Source organism: Acomys russatus, chromosome 10, assembly GCF_903995435.1.
Source record: "Acomys russatus chromosome 10, mAcoRus1.1, whole genome shotgun sequence".
Taxonomy (NCBI): domain Eukaryota; kingdom Metazoa; phylum Chordata; class Mammalia; order Rodentia; family Muridae; genus Acomys; species Acomys russatus.
Genome location: NC_067146.1, coordinates 74362116 through 74382140, shown reverse-complemented (window position 1 = coordinate 74382140; position 20025 = coordinate 74362116). Strand labels below are relative to the sequence as shown.

Below are 20025 nucleotides of genomic sequence, written 5' to 3'. Positions count from 1 at the left end.
TCTGAACTTGCTCAGGATTCAGAGCCTGGACAGCAAACGTTTGAGCTAATTTCCTTAAGACTGGACTATATGCCAGTTTCATGGTCCCTCCAAAAAGAAAACTACATGTCATTTCCATGAGAAGTTGTGTGGATGGTTTTTGGTTATTCTACAGACAATAGATGTTTGTTATTGTTTAAAGGGTGGCTGGTTATAGGAATGATAAGCCAAATGACATAAAAGTAGATTACTGAATCTACTTTCAGACCAAAGAACATTAATAAGCCAAGAATCTAACATGGAATATATCTTTGTATTATATGTTGTTACAACATGCTAAAGTATTGTACCAATGTAATTCTCAAAGCTGTAATGCTAAGTTCTAGTCCTTTTGAAATCTGCTATAACCAGCTATTTAGGATAAGTAATCAATGTATATCAGCACTCAGACAATCAAACTCATACTCACGTTAGAGACAATTTTAATTAATTACAAAAATATAGATGTAACATACCTAGAAATCAAGAATTCAGATAAGATAGATAGATAGATGGTCTTCAAAAACCTCAGAGATATATAGAATATGGCATTTAAATATTTTAATAACTTAAGGATTTTTGATGAGACAGGTCTGCCCCTGGCAGCACCAGGTTCTACTTGAAAAACCATAAAAGGCTTCATATGTGGCAAGCAATGCACTCAGTAAGAAAATGCCCTTGTGTCAATTACAGACAGAACACTGTCCAAACAGGACCAATTGGGTGCAGGAGAGTTGACTGTCAAGCTTTGCAAGGACAATGTAGGCAAGTGCTTTATAAGTCCTGCTTCGCAGAAAATTCTGGGCCAGAAGGCTGAAGATGATGTTTTAACACTACAGAAAAAAATTTTAGTGACTGTTCAGGCAGTGAAAACCTTCTGTCATTTCTGTAGTTTGGGAACCTTCTTGCCCGTAACACTAAATAATGTGTCAGTAAGAACTGTCCATTGTAGTGGAAGTTTTGGTTTCCTTTAAAACTCCATTATGTTATGTAAACATGTTTTTGTTTTCATCCCAAGTGTGGGATATGGGGCTGCATTAGTGTATCCACAGCTGATAACAGCCTCCTGCCACTCAGAGAGAAGTGTGGCCGTTGCCAGCTGCAGTTAGTTGAATTCTGAGGACTCACAAAGGATACATAGACCAGAACTCAGAGACCAAGGGGAATTGTGGGGCAGGGATTTTTCAAGGAGATGGTTAGAGAAAAGAGAAGGCTGCTGGCTCTGCTGGATGGCTGGGTATCCTGCGGACTGGGGTTGGTGTGAGCCCACAGACCCCAACAGACATTACAAGCAAAAAGCAGTAAAGAGAATTCTGCTCCCTGTCCCCAGTAACCTTCTTTCTCTCCTGCCTAGTCTGAGGGGTTAGAAGGTATTAGGAGAGATATGGGGAGAGGTGGAAGGAAGATAGGAAGAGGTAATAAGAAACTTCAACAAAATAGGCTATAAAAGGTGCCAACACCAGAACAATAAGACAGCCAAAGGAGACCAAGGGGATACAAATGGAAAAAGGAGGAAGTCAAATTATCCCTATTTGCAGACGATATGATAGTGTATATAAGTTACCCCAAAAATTCTGCCAGAAAACTCTTACAACTGATAAACACCTTCAGCAAAGTGGCTGGAAAAAAAATTAACTCAAGGAAAATCAATAGCCTTTCTGTATACAAATGACAAACGTGCTGAGAAAAAAATTAGGGAACTACAACCTTCATGATAGCCACAAGCAATATAAGGTATCTAGGAATAACTCTAACCAAGCAAGTGAAAGACTTGTTTGAAAAAAAAAAAACTTCAAATTTCTGAAGTAGGAGATTTGAAGAAGACATCACTCCACAAAGCTTGCTAGAGACTACACATCAGACCCTGAGTTCCTCCTAGAGAGTGTGACCAAGGAGTTCTCAGTGGACAGAGAACTTTCTCTTCCTTAGCTCCAAAGTCAGCTAAGCAGCCAGTGTATTTGCATAAGGCCCCTTTAGTTTAGTTCAGAAGGAGGTGGAAGCAGCACCAGCTGAAGTCTCCTGAACTTCATTCCTCTGGCTTTTAGGATCTAAGGCAGGAGAATGCTAGTCATTCCTGAGGACATGGCAGTGAGATGTGCAGAGGCAGCTCATGGCTGTGCCTCACAGGAGGAAGCAGATGGTGGCACATCACTGGCCAGTCACATGCCAGTTAACAGCCAGGGAGTGGCCATGCAGGCTCTGAGTGCCTGTAAGACATTAATAAACAGGTGGGGGTATAGCTCAGGGGTAGAGCATTTGACTGCAGATCAAGAGGTCCCTGGTTCAAATCCAGGTGCCCCCTTTTTATATCTGGTTACTGACTTACCAATCATCTTGGCCTGAACACACAGGACCTTAAAAAGGCTTCATTAGTTGAGGTCTCTAGAATCAGGACTACTGTGTCCCACATACTGCTGTGGATTCCATTCTGAGTCACACACTCGTCCACTGTGCCAAACACTGGATCTCTCTCTGGCCTATGCTGCGTCCTATGTACCTTCCTGGGCTTCCCCTTCCATATTCTTTCCCTCACCCTCACCGGGACAGTGTGTAAAGGAAGTTTTCATTTCTTTGTAAATTCAGTTATCTTACATAACTATGTTTCTGTTTTAGTCCCAAGTGTGGGATTTTAGTTTGGGCTTTATTTAGTATGTCCCCAGCTGATAATAGCCTTCTGCATGGTGTGGTCTTTGCCTGCAGGTAAAGGCCTCCCTCCTGTGATGGAGAGGGATATGGTTTAGGATTCTAAGGGAAATAAATATGAGAGAATGGAGAGTGGTGTTTTTCATGTAGCTTTTTGGAGACTTCAGAGATTGATAATGTGGGTGATGGAGAGAAACGTTTCAATGTAGTAGCTTGGAGGAGACTCCTGGCTGTGTTTGCTGATGACAGAGATTTGTACTGCCCCCCAAAAGAACCTAATTGACCCTAAACATCTGGGAGAACTAAAGAAAGAGTCTATATGCCCTCCTTCCACTAACTTTATTTATCATACCTAGGGTTAAGGGGGTGGTAGAAGGGAGGTAGAGGCTTCAGTACGCAATCCCATCAATGGTTAATGATCTGTGTCTATTTCAGAAGTTTTTAATTAGTTGCACCATAAACCTTACATCTTGGAGGGGTGTCCTGAATCAGACCTTGTTCAGTAATTTTGCTACAACTTAGTGGGTCAGTTTGTCCCAGTCTTCATACTGTGCATCTCTGCCATGTCACTCAGTCTTTTTCTTTTTTCTTAAATTTTTATGTGTATGGGTGTTTTCCCTGAAGGTATGTCTGTACATCACATGGTTGCCTTGTGCTCAAGGAGACCAGAACACTGTATCAGACCTTCTGGGGATGGAGTTAGAGATTGTTGTAAACTGCCATGTGGGTGCTAGGAATCAGACCTGGTCCTCTGCAGGAGCAACCTGTGCTCTCTGCATTGAGAGTCACTCCAGCCCACCAGTCCTGTCTCACGTATCTACCCTTCAGTTTTGTGTGTCTTTTCTAGGTAGTCAATTCTTTCACTTTGGTTTTCTTTCTTCCTACTGTGTTCCTTGGCCTATGAGTCCTCTGTCCCTCAGAGTTTAATGTCCTCAGTGATATAATCTCTGTGACTAAGTCAGTCTGCTTTAGCCTCAGATACCAGATTACAGGATACCATATCTCTTGTCCTGGTCACTTGTGGCCTCCCAGATTCCCCTTACACCACATGCAGTGTGTAAGAGGAAGTCCCAGGTTGCTGGGATCATCACACAGAGGCAGCAGACCTGTCATCACCCATCATCAGCTTGCTCACCAGTGTAAGGTGCATCCCAGCCCTAGTTGTATGTGTTCCTTGGATCTCAAATCTTTCCTGTAAACAAGTCCTCATTGTAGGTAGAAGGTGGAGTTTCCTAATCTTAGGCTGTTATGGAAGTGCTGGTTTTTCGGTTATGTTATGTTAACATGTTTTTGCTCCAACTCCAGGTGTGGGATATGGGATTGCCCACAATAGCAGACAATTTGGCTTGAGCAGCTTGAAAATAGCATGGTCTCTGCCAGCTGCAGTTAGCTTAATTCTGAGAAATCATGAAAAGATATACATGCTAGAGTCCAGAGAGAGACAGGTGTCTCAGAGAAGGAAGAAGAATGCTGCTGCTCCCCTACCCCTGCTGCTCCTGGTTGCTGTTGAGGCAGCATGAGAAGAAGTCAGATATCTCCTCAAATGAAGCATGTACTTGACTCCAAGGAACTACATCCCTAATAGCAGGAAGTAGCTAAAGGGACCTGTGCCCCTTCTCCCCACTACCCTTCTTCCTCTCCTACCTGGTGTTGGGGTGTTGGAAGTGATTGGGGTGGGGAAGGGAAAAGAAATATAAGGAAACCAAAATAAAAATAGAGCCTACACTAGTCCATGGAAATTTCAGTAGAAAGTACCAGCATCTGCATCTTGGACCCTGTATTAAACCCAGCACAGCATCGCAAGTGGGCAACGAGCATTGACCCTAAAGAGATGGGGATGAAGAGTGGGCTGTTCTCTGCCTCTACTAGAGAACTCCAGTTGGTTCTTCAGACCTGGGGATTGGGGATCCCAGGCTGTGAGGGTGAAGCACACAAGCCACCTGGATTCCAGGCTGCTCTTTGCCCTGGCAAGCACCCAATGGTAGCTGTTGTCTATCACCTCCTCTAACTATTCAAGATTTGTGCTGTGGCAGCCATGCTTTGTTATTTTATATTCAATCCATAGAACAAAATTCCCACCAAAGATCTGAGCTGTTCACAGGCAGCATTTGGTACAACACCTTCTGAAGGGCCAAGCAAAGGCTGACAGTGCTGTAGCGCCGCTGTACAATGGACAGCTCCACAGACTTCAGGATTTGCTGCAGACACAGAAGGAGCTGCAGACCTCTCTCCTGTGCAGAGGCCTCAGCTGTTTCTGCATGGTGATTAACTAAGATTACATAAAACCAAAATTGAAAACAATAATCAAATTACCACAAAGCCGTCTAGTGTGCTGGCTCAGCAGGCAGTCACACTTGCTGCACTAGCCTGAGAATGTGAGTTTGGATATGGACACATAAGTATATTTTTCTAACCCATATGAAAAATCCAGACATGGAGGCACATGTATGCGATCCAAGAACTCCCACAGGAGGCTGGGAGTTGGAGACAGGAGACCAGTTAGCCTGGAGTATGCATCCCAGCTTCACCCAATAAAATGGACTGCTTCAAATAAAACAGGTGAGGTCTGATGCCTCAGGCTTTACTGTTACCTCTCCACATAGTCCATGATATTTGTACATGCTTTCATGTACAAATACATCATTCCTGCACACCCAATCACCAGTATCCCCATCTGTCTTTTATACTTATTTTCATTAGTAGTGAGTCAGGTTCCCCAAGATACTGTAGATGAGAAGTCCCAGAGTGTTGCCTGATGGTGCCGTATGGGGATGTGGTGCTAATTAGGAGACTTTACACAGGTCCAAGGGCATATGTCTCTGGCTGAGCAATTGCTTATCAGTCAGACAGTTCCTAACTCAAGCCTGTAACCTGCTGGACACACCGCTGTCCATGCCATGTTCCTGAGACCACAGACTCTGACTCTCACTTTGAGGAGTCAGTGTGTGTTTTGGGTTATTTCTTCTTCTGCAATATTGAGGGATCCTGTAAATGGAGACCGAGAACAAGGAAGATGAGGGACAAGGGAGGCTGCTCCATCCCTGCACCATGAATGTGACTCTATGGCTATGGCTTGGTCATTATGAGGTGTGTCTTGTTAGGCCTGAGTTAACCAATGATTTTTACATCTGTAAGATGGACTTGCTTATACAAACTTAATAGGCATAAAGGACACATGAAGCCAGGTGTGGTGGTGCACGCCTGTAATCTGAGCACTCTGAGAGGCAGAGGCAGATGGATAGCTGTGAGTTTGAGGCCAGCCTGGTTCACAAAGGGATTTCAGGAAAACAAAGGCTACACAGAAAAACCTTTTCTCAAGCATAAACAAACAAAAACCTGTGCATCTCCCACATCCCCAGAGCTTCTTATAGACCCACGTCATCCTGAGGTCCTCTTCCCAGAGAATAAGGTTTAGGTTTTCTCAAGTGGAAACCAAAGACACATTATCCCAAGTGTTCTTGGATTTGCAGCTTCAAACATGTATTTCCTCCTGTGAGGCCAGCCTTGAGTCCAACAAAAAGGGGTGCTTACCCTTACAACCCTCATATTCAGCATATTATTGCAGTTCACAGAGTCCACAGCTGGGAAAGACTATTGACAACTTTACAAAGCACCTTCCAGTTCTACCAATGCTAGCCAACATGGAGAGAGCTTCCTGGGCAGTACTGACTTGGGGACTCATGTCCTGTGGCTAGTGTGTGTGGTGTCTTTAGCAATAGGGCTTTGTCAGCATGTTCTGGTGGGCAACAGAGAGCAATGATAATAGCCTCTCTTGACACCAGAGTTTAACTATAATTACCCTACAGAGGAAAGTATGTTCATCCAAATAATAGATTACTAAACATCACATCCCAATGCAGGGATGGAATACTTCCCTTTGAGTTGTTGATCAGAGCTGCCCTGGAGCCTTAAACATGTTATTTATTGACGTCTAGGGTCAAGTCCTGCTGTTGAAAGGTTAAATACCACGATGATTTCTTGGTATACATCACCTGCTCCTTGTAGCCTAGGGTCTTAAGATGGTCCCTTTGGTCTCAGGATTATTTGCTACTGAGTTCACTTTTCATGCAATGTGCTGAGTACTTGCAGAAACTTAGGGATGAAGACCACATCTTCCTTCATAGGAAATTTTCTTGAATTTTGTCATTCCATCTTTCCTGTTCTGGATCAATATGCTAATGGGAGGAGTTGTGGATTCAGTCTTGATTGTTTGAGCCCTTGTGTGAGAATTATGTTAAATTCTCTTAAGGTTAAGTCATACTCATAGAAATGACCAAATTTGGGGACTCCAAGATGGCGACGAGCAGTGTGGACCGTGTTTAGAAGCTCCAGTAAACGATTCAGGGAATTGCACAGAATTCTTAATGAGGAACACCAAGCTCCCCACTCCAATACAGTGGGAATACTCCACAGTTCAAAAGGAACAAAATACAGAAAACCTGTGTATCCCTGAACACGGCAGGCATGCAGATTCTCTAGGAATATAGCGTCAGCGGCGACAGCTGAGGTTGGCAGCTGGGAACCTTCCGCCAGAGGCAATTGGTGTGGTGACTGGTGGGAATTGCTGCGGGAGAGGGGACTCAGTGCAAGATTTGGGCCCAAGCTCAACTTGGCCTGCTGTTTGGGCCTGAGACCTAAACTGGACTCAGTGCATGGTTAGGCCCCTGAGACTCTAGCAGTTCAGGCGCTGAGATCCTGACTGGGCCCAGTGTGCAATTTGGGCCCTGAGACCCAAACTGGACTCAGTTCATGGTTGGACCCCTGAGACTCTAACTGAGCTTGGTGCACGGTTTGGGCCCAAGACCCTAGTTGGACTCAGTGCTAACTGGACTAAGCATGGGGATTGGGCCCTGAGACCTGTTTGGGTCCAGAGACACGAACTGGACTCAGTGCTCAGGTTGGGTCCATAGACTCTAACAGGACTCAGTGTTTGTGTGCTTTGGGCCCCGTGACACTAACCCGAATTCTGCGAGTGGTCTGAGTCTCGAAACGGAACTGGGAACCACAGACCAGCAGAGCATCAGAGCTCCAGGACTAAGGAAATCTAGGGGAGACAGGGAATAGAGTGACCATCAGACCCCCTCCGCCCAACCTGCGTCAGTCCCCAGAGAGCTCCAGTACCACAAAGGGACCCAGAAGGCTGTGCACAATTTGGCCTAACCCAGTGTGCATTCTGAGACTCAGGACAATTCTAAGGCCCACAGTACAGGGGAACTGGAGATTACTGGCTGTGAGAGACCCAAATTATAGGACTGGCCTCCTGCCATCTTGACCAGTGAAGCATCAGAACTTCCGGCCTAGGGAAATCATGAGAAAACAGGTGAATCTATCCCCAGACTACCTCCACCCAACTCTGGAAGCTACCTCCCAAAAACAGAGATGGCAAGATGACTAAAGGACAGCATAAAATCATACACCCACCCACACACACAAACCCCAAAACAATATGACATCTCCAGATCCCAGCAATCCCAAAGAAAGCAACCCGGAGAACTCAAACACAATGGAAATTCAAGAAAATGACCTCAAATCCTTAGTAATGAAAATGATAATGGAGGAAACAAATAAAATTCTTAATCAAATACAGGAAGATGCAGCAAAATAGGTGGAAGACATAAAAGAGCCCTATAGAGAGGCACTGGAAAAATTCAGGAAAATACAAACAACCAGCTGAAGGAAATCAATAAAATTGTTCAAGTTCTGAAGGCCTATAAAAAGGCAATGGAAGAAACTCAGGAATACATAATCAGTTGAAGGAAATCAATAAAACAGTTCAAGATCTGAAGATGAAAATGGATTCAATGATAAACACACAGACAGAAGAAAAACAGGAATATGAGAGCTCAGAAAGGAAGGCAAGCAACACAGAGGTGAGACTTTCTAACAGAATTCAAGAGATGGAGGAGTGAATCACAGGTCTAGAAGATACAACTGTAGATCTTGAAGCAACCATTAAAGAAAACGCTAAAACTGGACGTCCTGACACAAAACATCCAAGAAATCAAGGACACCATGAAAAGAAGAAATCTGAGGATAACAAGCATTGAGGAAAGAGTAGATGCCAGACTCCAAGGCCCAGAAAATATTCTCAACAAAATCACAGAAGAAAACTTCCCCAACCTAAAGAAAGAGAGATGCCTATAAACATACAAGAGGCCTACAGAACACCAAATAGAATAGACCAAAAAAGAAAAACTTCCTGTCACATAATAATCAAAACACAAAATATACAAAACAAAGAAAAAATATTAAAAGCTGCAAGGGAAAAGGGTCAAATAACATTTAATGGCAAACCTATCAGAATTACACCCGACTTCTCAGCAGAGACGATAAAAGCCAGAAGGGCCTGGACAGAGGTCTTACAAACCCTAGGAGACCACAGATGCCAAGCCAACTACTATACCCAGAGAAACTTTCAATAACCATTGATGGAGAAAACAAAATATTCCATGACAAAAACAAATTCAAACAGTACCTATCCACAAAGCTGGCTTTACAGAAGTTACTAGAAGGAAAACTCCACCCCAAAGTGACAAGCTACAACCAAAACTACACAGGAAATAGATAACTACACCATATCAAAAACACAACCATACAAACTCTCTACTGGATCCAACATCAAAATAAGACTCTTAACAGTCACTGGTCATTAATATCTCTCAACATCAATGGTCTCAATTCTCCAATAAAAAGACACAGACTAACTGAATGGATACATAAACAAGATCCAACATTCTTCTGCATTCAAGAAACACATCTCACCCAAAAAGATAGACATCACATCAGGGTAAAAGGCTGGAATAAAATATTCCAAGTAAATTGTCACAAGCTGGTGTAGCCATTTTAATATCTAACAAAATAGACTTTCATCCAAAATTAACCAAAAGGGATGAAGAAGGATACTTCACGCTCATCAAAAGTAAAGTCAACCAAGATGACATCACAATTCTGAACATCTATTCTTCCAATACAAGGGCACCCACATTTGTAAAACATCTATTAATGAAGCTTAAACCACACATCGATCCCCACACAATAATAGTGGGAAACTTCAACACCCCACTCTCACTGAAGGATAGGTCATTGAAACAGAAACTAAGCCAAGAAATAACATCATTAACCAATGCCATGAATCAAATGGATCTAACAGATATCTATAGAACTTTTCACCCAAACAAAAAGGAATATACCTTCTTCTCTACACCGCATGGAACCTTCTCCAAAATTATTCATATAGTAGGTCACAAAGCAAACCTCAACAGATACAAGAGGATTGAAATAATACCTTGTATCATATCAGATCACTATGGTCTTAGGCTGCAACAAAAGAAATAACAAAAAGCCTACACATACATGGAAACTAAACAACTCTCTAGTTAATGACAACTGGGTCAGGGAAGAAATAAAGTAAGAAATTGAAGATTTCCTGAAACTCAATGAAAATGAAAGAACAACATACCCAAATTTGTGGGATATATTGAAAACAGTGCTAAGAGGAAAATTCATAGCACTAAGTGCCTTTTTAAAGAAATTGGAAACATCCCACATAAGCAACTTAACAACACAGCTGGAAGCCCTAGAAAAAAAGAAGCGGAAACACCCAAAAGGAGTAGATATCTGGAAATAATCAAACTCAGGGCTGAAATTAATAAATTAGAAACAAAGAGAATAGTCCAAAGAATCAACAAAACCAAAAGCTGGTTCTTTGAGAAAATCAATAAGATAGACAACCGTTAGCCAAACTAACTACAAGGCAGAGAAACAGTATCCAAATCAACAAAATCAGAAATGAAAAGGAAGACATAACAACAGACACTGAAGAAATACAAAGAATCATAAGATCCTACTTCGAAGGCATATATACCACAAAATTTGAACATCTAAGGGAAATGGACGATTTTCTTGATCAATTCCACTTGCCAAAATTGAGTGAAGAACAGATAAACAAGCTAAATAGTCACATTTCCCCTAGAGAAATAGAAGCAATCATTGATAGTCTCCCAACAAAACAAAACAAAACAAAACAAACAAGCAAAAAAGCCCAGGGCCAGATGGTTTTAGTGCAGCATTCTACCAGACCTCCAAGTATGAGCTAATACGGATAACTCTTCAAGCCACTCCACAAGATAGAAATGAATGGAACATTACCAAAATCATTCTATAAGGCTATAGTCACATTGATACCTAAAGCTCACAAAGACCCAACAAAGAAAGAAAATTTCAGACCAATTTCTTTTATGAACATTGATGCAAAAATACTCAATAAAATACTCACAAATGAATACAAGAACACATTAAAGATATCATTCACCATGACCTGCTAGGCTTCATTCCAGGCATGCAGGCATGGTTTAATATATGGAAATCCATTAATGTAATCCACCATATAAACAAACTGAAAATAAAAAACCACATGATCATCTCCTTAGATGCAGAGAAGGCATTTGATAAAATCCAACACCCATTCATGTTTAAAGTTTTTGGAGAGATCAGGGATACAAGGCACAAAGCTCACCATAATAAAGGGTACATACAGCAAGCCAATAGACAAAATGAAATTAAATGGAGAGATACTCAAGGAAATTCCTCTAAAATTGGGAACAAGGCAAGGCTGCCCACTCTCTCCATATCTCTTCAATATAGTACTGGAAGTCCTAGCCAGAGCAATAAGACAACAAAAGGAGATCAAGGGTATCCAAATGGGAAATGAGGAAGACAAGTTATCCCTATTTGCAGATGATATGATAGTGTACATAAGGGACTCCCAAAATTCCACCAGAGAACTCCTACAGCTGATAAACATCTTCAGCAAATTGGCTGGATACAAAATTAACTAAAAAAAGTCAGTAGCCTTCCTATACACAAATGACAGTAATGCAGACGAAGAAATTATAAAAACTACACCCTTCATGTTAGCCACAAGCAATATAAAATATTTAGGAGTTACTCTAAACTGAGTAAGTGAAGGACTTGTTTGAAAAACTTCAAATCTCTGAAGAAAGAGATTGAAGATGACATCAGAAGATGGAAAGATCTCCCTTGTTCATGGACTGGAAGAATTAACATAGTAAAAATGGCCATCTTACCAAAAGCAATTTACAGATTCAATGCAACCCCTATCAAAATACCTACAAAAAATTTAAAGACATTGAAAGTTCAATTCTCAATTTCTCATGGAAAAACAAAAGACCAAGAATAGTTAAAACAATCTTGTGCAATAAAAGATCCTCCAGAGGAATCTCCATACCTGATTTCAAGCTGTACTATAAAGCAACAGTAATTAAAACAGCATGGTACTGGCACAGCAATAGGCTGGTTGATCAATGGAATCGAATCAAAGACCCAGAAATGAATCCACACATATGGTCACTTGATTTTTGACAAAGAAGCCAAATTTGTTCAATGGAAAAAGGATAGCATCTTCAACAAATGGTGTTGGTCTAACTGGATGTCTACGTGTAAAAAAATGCAATTAGACTCATATTTGTCACCATGCACAAAACTCAAGTCCAAGTGGATCAAAAACCTCAACATAAAATCAGAGACACTAAATAGGTTAGAAGAAAAAGTGAGGAAGAGCCTGGAACACATTGGCACAGGAGACATCTTCCTGAACAGAACACCAACAGCCCAGGCCTTAAGGTCAACAATTAATAAATGGGACCTCATGAGGCTGAGAAGCTTCTGTAAGACAGCCTACAGACTGGGAAAAGATCTTCACCAACCCTGCATCTGACAAAGGGCTAATATCCAAAATATATAAAGAACTCAAGAAATTAAACACCACCAAACCAAATAAGCCAATTAAGAAACAGAGAAGTCTCAACAGAGGAATATCAAATGGCTGAGAAACATTTAAGGAAATGTTCAATGTCCGTTGTCATCAGGGAGATGCAAATCAAAATGTCTCTGAGATTCCATTTTACACCCATCAGAATGGCTAAGATCAAAAATTCAAGCAACACCACATGCTGGTGAGGATGTGGAGAAAGGAGAACACTCCTTCATTGCTGGTGAGAATGCAAACTAGCAGTTACTTTGGAAATCTGTCTGGCGCTATGTCAGAAAACTGGGAATAAGGCTTCCTCAAGCCCCAGCTATTCCACTCCTTGGAATATACCCAGAAGATGCTCCAGCTCACAACAAGGACATATGCTCAACCATGTTCATAGCAGCCTTATTCATAATAGCCAGAACATGGAAACAGCCTAAGTGTCCCTCAGTAGAAGAATGGATAAAGAAACTGTGGTATACTTACACTATGGAATACTATTCAGCTATTAAAAACAAGGAATTCCTGAAATTTGTGGACAAATGGATTGCACTAAAAATGATCATAATGAATGAGTTCACTCAGAAGCACAAAGAGTCAAATGGTATATACTCACTTATATCTGGACACTAGCCCAAGGGTCATGTCCCATGAAAATATTCACTAACCAGGAAAGTGGGACAGAGGGGAGGACATCCTACTGGGACTCTAGGTCAGAGAAACATGGGAGAATGGGGAAAGAGAAGTACCCAGAGGGTCCTACAAATCTACAAGAAGAACATTATGATGGGCAGATCTGGGCCCGGGGCTCCTGCTCAAACTATGGCACCAGCCAAGGACAATATGTGCAGTAAACTTCGAACCTCTACTCAGATCTAGCCAATGGACAGTACATTCTCCACAGTTGAGTGGAGGGTGGAGACTGACTTTCACATGAACTCTGGTGCCCCATATTCGACCATATCCCCTGGATGGGGAGGCCTGGTGGCACTCAGAGGAAGGATAGCAGGCTATCAAGAAGAGACTTGATGCCCTATGAGCATATAAAAGGGGATGAGGTCTCCCTCAGTCCCAGTCATAGGGGAGGGAATTAGGAGGAAAGAGGAAGGGAAGGAGGAATGGGAGGATACAAGGGATGAGATAACAATTGAGATGTAATATGAATAAATAAATTATAAATGACAAGTTCAATGAAGAACTTAACTAATGGTGACCTCAGGGCTTCTGGAAGTCCCCTATGAGGAGAATGTTAAAACCAAAATCATATTTAAGCAAGGGGGCACCTGGATTTGAACCAAGGACCTCTTGATCTGCAGTCAAATGCTCTACCCCCACTTATAGGCAAGGTAACCTCTCATTAGCACCTCTTCAACCTAGGCAACATACTCTGGCTTGCTATGTGTTCATGATCTACTGCTTCTTCTAATGGCAAGATTTTTCTCTCCTCAAGTCTGTTATCTACCCTTCTCCTTTCCAGCCTTATTTAGCCCACCTATATTTCTACTGTTTATGGGTGTGCTATAGACATCTGCTTCAGATGTAGAAAGACACTTAACTGTGGTGTTTTCCTTAAGTCCACAATAGAGTTTCCTCAAGTGTCCAAGACAAAAGCTTCTGGTTCTGTGTCTTCGATAGCCTAAGCCTGCACCCCAGAGAGAACTTTATCCTCCGAGACATCAGGAGGGCGCTCATTACTTCACCCCATCATTTACTCACTCAATACACACCCATGGATTTATTACCGTATGGTCACTATCAACCATGTTAAAGACTCAAAGAGAGATCACTACTTTTCCTTTTTCCTCAAACTTAGTATAAATAGGATTCAAATTCATGTATCATAGTCTTTCTGAGAAATAACAGGAGGTATAACACAGGCTAGGGGAGCTGGAAGTGAGGAGTAGGCTGGGACTTAGGAAAGACTTCCTGATGGGATGACAAAAGGAAGTTTCCAGAGGAAAAAGTCCACTCAACTTCATGGGGCTCCTCTATGCTGCTCTCCTGCACTGGGTGAGCCTTACAGAGCCTGTGACACATATTACCTGATTGTGTCTCACAGTGAGTCCTATACTGGTTTCTCTCAGAGAAGAGGAAAGAGACCAGGCTTGAGTAGAATACAATTCACAAGGGAACACAGTACTATGTTAACTAATGGCTCACATTTGGTGTCTTGTATCTAAAGGAGACAATAAGAAGGGGGCACCTGGATTTGAACCAGGGACCTCTTGATCTGCAGTCAAATGCTCTACCCCTGAGCTATACCCCCAGCTGTTTTATATATATGTAATAAACATCTCTGAACCTGTATAGCCACACCTTCATGCATACTTGCTAGTGCTCTGATTCCATTAGCTTTCTCCTGTGAGGCTCAGGCTCGAGCCCACACTGCACAGCTGTCTATCACCTCCTTATGACCAGCTCCCTCCTATCCTAGTTCACAGCTGAGACAGAACACTAATACCTGGAAGTCTGCATTTAGTTCATTTTACAGACACATCCATAAAAGCCAAACTCAAAGGGCTGGTGTTGAGCAAATGATGGCCTACCAGGGAGAGAAACGTGTGTTCTTTAAGAGTGTGGCTCATGGTAAGTCAACCATATGGCACTGGTTGGATCCACACCCAGATGCATATTGACAGATCAGAGGACAGAAAGCCTGGGGAGTAAAGGTGAGATGGCTCTGTGTGGAAAGAGTTAAGAGAAGGAGTTGAAGGTGAATATGGTTATGACACATTGTATAAAATACTCAAAGAATTAATGAAAATATTTTAAAAGAAACATATTTTGTCCTCAGCAATAGGGTCTTTACATCATGTTTTGGAGAACATCCAATAGCTTTGGGCATAGCTGGTCATGAGGTGGTGGGGTTTATGAGACCCCGCTGGCCACTTATTCAACAAGATATATCCCTTTACTTGCACTGGAGCTTTTATTTACTGGCACTTAAATTCCTTTCCTATAACTATATATTTTGTGTGTTTCTACAGTAGTTGGTTTCTGTATAGTTTTTAAAAGAGCAATGCCCCACAGTCCTTCCCTTACCCTTCTCTCCCATCCTCCTTGCTATTTAAATCTTTACATTCCAACTCCTCTACATGTCTCTATAGTCTTATATTCTGCTTCACCTTCTTTAGCAGATCCCTTCCTCCTCATTGGTCCCTCTTTGGTTACTTGGATTGTAATTTACAGATTGTATCATTAAAAGCTCACATCCACATATAAGAAAAGACATAAAATACTTGCCTTTTGGTTCTGTGTTACCTCACTCAGGGTGATTGTTTCTAGCTCCTTTCATTTTCCTGAAACTTTCAAAACTACATTTTTCTTAGTGGACAAACAATACTCCATTATGTAAATTGTCATATTTCTATTATCCATTCATCAGTTGATGGACATCTATGCCATTTTCATATTTTGGCTATTATGGGTACAGCAGCAATGAAAATGAGATGAACAAATATCTCTCTAGTAAGATGCAGGGTCCTGGAGTATATACTGGAATGGTATATCTTGATCTTGAGGTACATTGATTCTCTGAGGTCAAATCTTATTTATGTTGTAAAACACAGATGTTGGGCTCAACTCCTTTATCCCTACTGTCAAGTGCTCATGGTGCTGGAAGGTACTCTACGCACTACCAGAGGAGAAAGGTCATCATAAGTTTCACCCAGGATACAAACCCTGTTACTGACCACAGTCACCTGCATATAGAACACAATGGCTCAATACTGACACAAATGCTATGGGAGTAACAGTAACTTTTTAAAAATTGCATTTAGGGCCTCCTCCATTAGATGGAAGCCAAACCTGATAGTGTGAGAGTGGCCATGAGCCTGAGACTAGGATATCATACGCCCTGAGGAAAAATCCTCCTACTATTATTCTAAAGAAATTCTCAGTGAAATGACTCCTAGTGACTACTGCTACACCCACAGGCCAGGGCTTTGATCAACCCTCATGATAGAAACTTGTTCTTGCACGAGATGGACATTAACACAGACCCACCGCTGGACAGTGGACAGAGGTGAGAGACTTTGGAGCACTCAGATGTAAATGGGATGCCTTTACCAAACGTCTACACTCAAGTCAGGGTCTGATGAGGCAGAAAGGTTGGAAGAGCCAAAGGTGGTGGATGACTGCAAGGAAGCAGTGTTATTTGTAGTTCCTCGTGCTTCTTTTCATTGCAGATCTGCAAAGGAATGATCGGTAATAACCATATAACACTATTAACATGAGGTTGTCTTGGGATCTCCTCTGCCAACAATATTATTCCAAACTCTTCAATTTAGCCACTGGAAGATTTTTAAAACAACAAGAAAAAGCAGACACATAATTTGCCAAAATATCTTAAGAATGTTATTATTCCTTCCCTCTGAAACATTTTGAGGCCGACCCTCACATCCTAACTGCTCTGAGCACTATTCTTTTCCAAGCTCCTTTTCAAGTGATCATTGAGTCCCATTGACAGCATTCACCTGCTTTCCTAATCCTAAGTCCCAGCCTCCTCCATATTCCTCCAATAAGCAGCATGGTCAGGCCTGCCATATCAGTAACACAGGCTCTAGTGTCAACTTCTCCTACTTACTATTCCGTGTTACTGTAGTGTTACATACATAGTTACTATACTGCTCTATTTCCTCAAAGGCACATCAATATGAAGCCAATGTATAGAAAGCATTGAATTTGGTGATGTTTACAGTTTCTGAGTTTAGCCCATGGACATCATGGTGGGAAGCATGATAGCAGGTAGGCAAGCATGTCACTAGGGCAATAACTGAGAGTTTACATCTGATGTGCAAGCAGGAAGCAGAGAGGAAGATTGGGCCTGATGGAGATTTTGAAATCTCAAAGCCCAATCCCAGTGACAGATCTCCTCCAACACGGTAAGACCTCCTAAGCCTCCCTACACAGGTCCTCCAGCTGGGGACCACACACTCCAACATATAAACCTATGGAGACCATTGTTATTACCTATCACATTGTATAAAAATTAAATATGTATGGACTATCAGTATATCATATGAGTAGAAGCATAAGGCTTATCAGGCACATGAAGCTAGAAATTTTACTTCCATTCACCTATAACAGGAAGGCTTCACATCCCAAAAGAAACAATGTCATTTTTATTAGAAACTTTCAGGAACTTAGGATCTGTAAAAGAGACATTTCCACACAGAAGAGATGATAAAAAGGAAGAATGTTCTGCTGAAGATGAAGTTAGTCATAGGTCTTGACCATGCAATGTGCTTTGGGGGCAACAAGAACAAAAGGAGCAGGAGCCTGGGTCACTACTAGAACACAGAAAGTAGAAATGTTCATTACCTGTGAACCACACATGGAAACTCTTATGAAACATACCACATTGAGAAGTCGATGTTTATAGAAGATGTAGACACTTAGAAGTAATGAAAAAGGTTACACCTTAATTTCAGGAGAAACAAAAGTTCTACCTGATGTCTGTACCATGTTTACAATGGTGCACATCAATTATACACAGTGTTAACAAATCTTCCTGATAAAAACACAGAATGTCATTCCACATAGTGCGGGGACAGGACTGTCACGGAAAAGTGCGAATGGAAGAAGGCATGGAAGTATAATCTTCATCTACAAATCAGTTACTTACTGATGTCTAGACATATTAAAGTAAGGCATACTAGGCTGTATGTGTTTTATATAACTCCACAGGACCAATTAGAAGAGACAGCTAAACCCCTATAAAATGGCTTCCTTTGGGGGACAGAAGCAATGAACAAAAAAATATCATGAGTATGTGTGGGGGTTTTCCAAATAATTTTTTAAAAATAATGTTGAGTGCAATAGAATAATATAATATATTTTTATTTCAAATATATAACAATGAGTTTGTGTATTGGTGACAAGTTTGAAAGCCCAGGTGGAGGCCATAGCATCAGCATTCCCTGTCTCACTGTGTCCTCCTGCTCTGCTGTCAGAGCTCCTCCAGGACCCACTGAGGCCTGAACAGACATCGCCTGTATCTACTCAGCAGCCAACCTCAAGGACTAACACACAGGTCATCCATGGGCAGAAGATATATCTTCACATATGTCCCAAAACAAGTTATGCAAGGTCTCTTAACACAGAGGACTTGTGGCATTACTGAAGAAGTCAGACATGTAAGCCTAAAGATACTTGTATTAGCTCCTGTCTACATGTGTCCAGATGTACTGTTTCCATGGGCTGATCTATGAGGGAATAATGACATTACAACAGGGGACAGGGTTGGAGTCACTGTAGCTTGGAGGGAACCAGTCTGGGCCGAGTTTGTGGAGGCAGCAGTGCTGGTCTTATCAAATCTTGAGAGATCAGTATAAATTTAACAATATATTTTAGGAATGTTGAGTGTGACAATGAAGTTGAAAGGTTCTTACTAAACATCTGTGACAAGAGGGGGTATAGCTCAGGGGTAGAGCATTTGACTGCAGATCAAAAGGTCCCTGGTTCAAATCCAGGTGCCCCCTCCATCAGTTTGTTTTTACTCACGGAGATATCACACACACTCAGTCCTGTGTTTTTTGAAATTCACTCCAGTTATGGTCCTCACCAGAGCTGAGAGCTATAGGCCACCCATCATGTGTTTAGATAGCTGTCTCCAATTTCTTCCTATGCTCATTTTCCTTCCAATTTTTATTATCTGTCTTCTCTATGTCCTACATAGATCTAGTTTCTCTCATTATTTTCTAAAGAGAGGGCAAGGACTACGATGGAGGATTCTGGTAATTTCTGGGCACAGCAGGGACAGAGATAGCCAGTGTCCAGAGATGAGGAAGGAAAGCCCAACTATAAATGTCTCTCCCTCCATGGTTGTCTGCTGAGCCTGTGGTCAGCACTAAGGGGACAGCTCACAGAACAGGGCTCTCTGTGTTGGGTCCATGTTTCCCCCATGAGCTTCTCTTCCCCTTCCAGAGCCCACTGCTCACTTGCTTCATCCTCAAAGGCTAACGACTGGCTCAGCTGCTGTACCAGGCAGAGAGGGACCCTGCAGGGTTGCTGCTGACAGTGTCAGCTAGGGCACTGTGTGAATCTCAGGGTGATGCCCATTCTGTCTTCAGGGAAGGAAGAGAGGGGTGTCTGGGGGCCCAGGTGGAAGGCATTGGCCAGCACAGGAGCTAACCCAGGACAGCAGTGTGGATGGGCTCAGGCTCTGCAGGCTGCTCCTCTCCTTCTCCTTGGCTGACGATGCTATTCAAGGATGGGCCTGGGAAGCTGCAGACCTGAGGAAGGCTCTCACCAGTCAGGTCTGGCAGCTTCTGGAAAGTGGGTCTGTGAGATCTGTAATTTAACTTTATAGTCAGTCGTAATATATCCCTACTCAGATGAAAATTATTAACTGTGTACCCAGTGTTACCAGTGGGGGTATAGCTCAGGGGTAGAGCATTTGACTGCAGATCAAGAGGTCCCTGGTTCAAATCCAGGTGCCCCCTTTTCATCTGATTTTGAAGATTTACTGAGCATACTCATGGTACAGGCCTACTTTTCCTCTTGTCTGCAATGTTTGAGATCCTTCAGATCCCTCATGTGACAGCTGGTTGTGTGTGGTCACTGGATCTCAGGCCTTTCAGATGAGCATG

At 42.1% G+C, this 20025-nt stretch overlaps 4 non-coding genes across 4 annotated transcripts; 3 read left to right on the top strand and 1 right to left on the bottom strand.

The window, feature by feature from the left end:
- The first annotated feature begins 2248 nt into the window (after positions 1-2248).
- On the top strand, positions 2249-2320 carry Trnac-gca (transfer RNA cysteine (anticodon GCA)). The gene has a single exon. It is a non-coding gene; the product is annotated as a tRNA-Cys (tRNA).
- A 12307-nt stretch (positions 2321-14627) lies between these two features.
- Trnac-gca (transfer RNA cysteine (anticodon GCA)) lies at positions 14628-14699 on the bottom strand. The gene has a single exon. It is a non-coding gene; the product is annotated as a tRNA-Cys (tRNA).
- Positions 14700-18843: 4144 nt separating this feature from the next.
- Positions 18844-18915, top strand: Trnac-gca (transfer RNA cysteine (anticodon GCA)). The gene has a single exon. It is a non-coding gene; the product is annotated as a tRNA-Cys (tRNA).
- An 891-nt stretch (positions 18916-19806) lies between these two features.
- Trnac-gca (transfer RNA cysteine (anticodon GCA)) lies at positions 19807-19878 on the top strand. The gene has a single exon. It is a non-coding gene; the product is annotated as a tRNA-Cys (tRNA).
- The last annotated feature ends 147 nt before the right edge of the window (positions 19879-20025 follow it).